A 4,416-nucleotide genomic window follows, 5' to 3' on the forward strand; every position below is an offset into this window, starting at 1 on the left:
CTCCCAGCAGCTATCAGTGTGAGAAAACCCACTCCCCTGCTTTCACTTAACACACTAGATTAGAGATATTCAACACATAAACTATTAAAATTGTGCTCACACCAATATTATATTTTGGGGGGATCTGACAAACAATAAGTGCAGTTTTGGTTCATTCATACTGGACAACTATTGTTGTGTTGACTATTGTCATTTTTTTATTTGACAATTTAAGAGGGAAAGAGGTCAATGCCCCTGACTAAATAGTTAGGTATTTCATGTTTTAAAAATTCCTGCAGTACACCAGGAATTCTCTCTCCTTCTCACTAGGGCTGTCTAGGGAGTTCTTACTCTCCTTGGAGGCCATATGTACCATAGGTCCACCACCCTATTACTGTAGTCAAATTCATTGTTATATCAGAAAATTAGTTTGACAAAGTGGTCATTGAGGGCAATGCCAACCACAGCACTGAAGGTAGAGGAGTGGGTGTCACTGTTAAAGTCACAGGAGACAGCTTGATACTCAGTATAGCTCAGGATGCTGCCTGATGCCTGCTTCACCACCTTCTTGATGTCATTATATTTTGCAGCTTTCTCCAGGCAGTAGGTCAGGTCCACAACTGACATGTTGGGGGTGGAGGCATGCAAGGCCATGCCAGTGAACTTCCCATTCAGCTCAGGGCTGACCTTGCCCACAGCCTTGGCAGTGCCAGTAGACGCATGGACGATGTTCTGGGCATACCCTCAGCCATCAAGCCACAGCTTACCAGAGGGGCAGGCCATCCATGGTCTTCTGGGTGGCAATGATGGCATGGACTGTGGTCATGAGTCCCTTCACATTGCCAAAGTTGTCATGGATGACCTTGGCCAGGGGGGCCAAGCAGTTGGTGGTGCAGGAGGCATTGCTGACAATCTTGAGGGAGTTGTCAAATGTGTCACTAACCAGAAACTTTTATTCTAAAATATCAATGCATGGGTCCCCTTCTAGATATTCTGATTGAATTGATCATGATGGAGCCCAGGCAATTTTGTTTTGTTTTAGGTTTCCCTAGATAATTCTAATGTGTAGCCAGGGTTGAGAACCACTGATGTACGTTTAATAGGATGTCAATGGTTCTCAAATTTTAGCATACATCAAAATCACAAGAATTACCCACAGCTTCTGATTCTCTATGTGTGGGTGGGATCTCAGAATCTGCATTTCTAATAAGTTTTCAGGTGATACAAATGCTGCTGGGATGACACTTTAAAAACCACTACTTTATGGAAAGAGGAGTATGGCGAAACTAGCTAGATGTTCACGACACCTGTTCTCTTTTCCTGGATACACAGCTAAAGTACATTTCCCAGCTTCCTCTGCATCTAGATGGCACCACAAGGCTGTCTTACCAATGTCACTCATATGAATGGAAGTGATTTGTCAATCTGGGCTTAAGAGACTTGAGAGCAAGTGTGCCTTTTCTATACTGTCTCTCTGTTTCCTTGTCTGCTGGTTAGATGCAGAGGATCCAGTCTCTGAGGCCCTATATGATGGTGAAAACACATAGTCTCTAAATGACTGCATAGAACACACCAACCCCATTCCAAAACACCAAAATAGACTATGATGTGAGTAAATAATAAGCTCCTAGGTTTCTTATATGCCACTAAGATTCAAGGGTTGTGTTTTGTTTTGTTTTGTTTTTCGGCAGTTAGCCTGTCCAGATAAAATACTACACTTAATACAATTGTGACCTTGTAGGCACGCCAGGTGACATCTCGAAGCCTCGGTTTCATCATCTAAAAATGGGAAATTGGCTAAAATGAGCTCCAAGATCTCTTCCATGTCCAATATTTTATGGTTCTATGATAATATGAATAATTCCTAAGTTAGGTAAAACAATGCTAAATACAAAGAGAAAGAAGATCCTCTGTTTTATTCACCATTGTTTAGAGCAAGGCTGGATACAGAAGAGCACAGCCCTGATCCTTACCTAAAGGTGAATCTGGGGAAACAAAATTAAAGTACATGATGCCACAGTGAACAAAACAAGACAGAATATAAGTCTACTTTCTGCCTGAAGTCAGGATCTGTCTGATAAGAGCAGATTCCACTAAATCCTTGACATGCCCTAATGGCAACTCAATTCCTCTGGAAATAGAATAAACCAGTGGTAGGCAAACCGCGGCCCCCTGAGTGTGGCTCTTCCACAAAATATCACGTGTGGGCACGCACGTACAGTGCGTTTGAAACTTCGTGGCCACACTCAAGGGGCCAAAGAACCGCATGTGGCTCGAGAGCCGCAGTTTGCCGACCACCGGAATAAACAATGGAAGCATTAAACCATTGGACTTAAAACTGACCAACAAATATGAAACAGATAATGAGAGCTACTCTGGACTTTCTTCCAAGTGATAAGAAGCGGTTCAGGAAGTAAGTGTAATTTTGGTAGAAAGTAGTCAAGTTCAAAATAAAGATGGAAAATGGTGAGTGTAGAACCAGTGTCCTTATTCACTGAATCCTGAGTTTTTAAGTTAGCCCCATTTTTTATAAGAAAAATTTCCATTGGCTGCCCACAATAAGGTTTCCCAGACTTTTAAATGAATGCAATCACAGAAGTTCCTGCATATTTTTAAAGGAATTGGTAGAAAGATGATAGATGGAATGATAGGTTATATATGATATGATATCATATGATATACAAAAATGTTGCTGTGCTTATATAAATATTCAAAGGTATTATCTATTACTAGGATAAATGCCATTTTAATAAATTTTCTTACCAAATCCTTCTCCTTGCCATTTTAGCATCTATTTTGTCATTTAAACCAAAAAAAATGGCTGAATATACAAGTAAATTGCTTCTGGAAATACCTGACAGAGCAAAACTGAAATTGACTTTTGAGATGGAAAATAATAGCTAATTTTTTTTCCTCAGAGCTATAGATCCTGTGGGAAAGTTAATCAGAATTGCAAAGAACAGTGATCATGGATAATTTACTGAAGCATTTCACAGCTTAGGCTGGCAGCGCAGTATGAGAAAAGCAATTGATTTTAGTCTAAATACAAACACAAAAAGATAAAGAATTTTAGAATATATTTTTATCTAAAGAAAAAAATTAAATATTCTCTCTTGCCTTTAGCTTTTTCACACTATCTCAGGACAGATAGGGTTGATTTAATGAACTACTGCGGCTGTCATCATTGCTTGTGGGGGTAACTGGAATATGCACGTGCCTCCCACCATGCTCCCTTCAGATTTATTCACCACCCTGTAACAGGAGTAATTTTCTAAAACATGTCACTCATCTGTTGAAAAGCTTTCAGTCGTTTTCCTGAGAACAGTGTCTGAAAGGCTTTACATGGCAGATAAAACCCTTCAACATCTGGTCCTTTTGACCCAATCCACCCTTTTTTCCACTGTGTGGCATATTGTATCTACTTCTTTCTGTTCCACAAACATGTTGTTTGTCAGTCCAGCCCTTCAGAGAAGCAGGTCCAAGATGGGAGTAGATGCGCAAGAGATTTATTGGGAAAAGTGCCTAAGAAGGACATGGCTGAGGAAGGAGGTGCAAGCAGGGAGACTTCAGACTACAGCACCGGTCTATGAAAGGATAGGGAGGGGATAAAGGAGGGTAGGAAGAATTTCAGACAGGGCAAATCTAAGAAAGCCTCAGCCAGTATGATGGGGAATCCTCAAAGCAAAGTTGGCCATTACAGGAGTCTCACATCCCTCAGGGATGAGCCTGCACCTGTAGTCCCACTGGGCTCAGTGGCTGGCTGGCATAAGCCCAGAGCACGTGTACAGCCAGCCTTGATGCAAACTCAGTGGTGAGCCCTGGCTGGGTTGGCTCCATGGTAGGAGTGATAGGCCGTGGACTGAAGGGTTCCAGGTTCGATTCCTGTCAAGGGCATGTACCTTGGTTGCAGGCTCGATCCCCAGCCCCAGTCGGGGTGGGTGCAGGAGGCAACCAATCAATGTGTCTCTCCCACATCTATGTTTCTCTCTCGCACTCTCTCTCTCTTTCTCCCCCTTCCCTTACACTCTCTCTAAAAATCAATGGGAAAATATCCTTGGGTGAGGATTAATAAAACAAACAAAAAAAGAAGGAAGGAAGGAAGGAAGGAAGGAAGGAAGGAAGGAAGGAAGGAAGGAAGGAAGGAAGGAAGGAAGGAAGGGAGGGAGGGAGGAAGGGAGGGAGGGATGGAGGGAGGAAATGGGAGTAAGTAATCACCAAGACACTTAAAATATTAAGACTGAGTTGTGACTAGTGGTAGGCTCTCACAGAGTGTGACTTCCTATCTAGTCTTCTCTGACTTCCTTTAACAATGGCAGACACCAATATAGAATGAAAATAGGAAGGGGACAGGTCTGGAAATTTTTAAAACCTTAAATTCTGGAAAGTGAATTACAATTTTTTTTAATTTTTTAAAAAATCTTTATTGTTGAAAGTATT

General features: G+C 41.7%; 1 pseudogene; it reads right to left on the minus strand.

Moving 5' to 3' along the window:
* Window positions 1-262: 262 nt before the first annotated feature.
* LOC132214651 (glyceraldehyde-3-phosphate dehydrogenase-like) lies at window positions 263-2,762 on the minus strand (annotated as a pseudogene).
* Between the last annotated feature and the right edge of the window lie 1,654 nt (window positions 2,763-4,416).

Source organism: Myotis daubentonii, chromosome 13 (assembly GCF_963259705.1).
Source record: "Myotis daubentonii chromosome 13, mMyoDau2.1, whole genome shotgun sequence".
NCBI lineage: Eukaryota > Metazoa > Chordata > Mammalia > Chiroptera > Vespertilionidae > Myotis > Myotis daubentonii.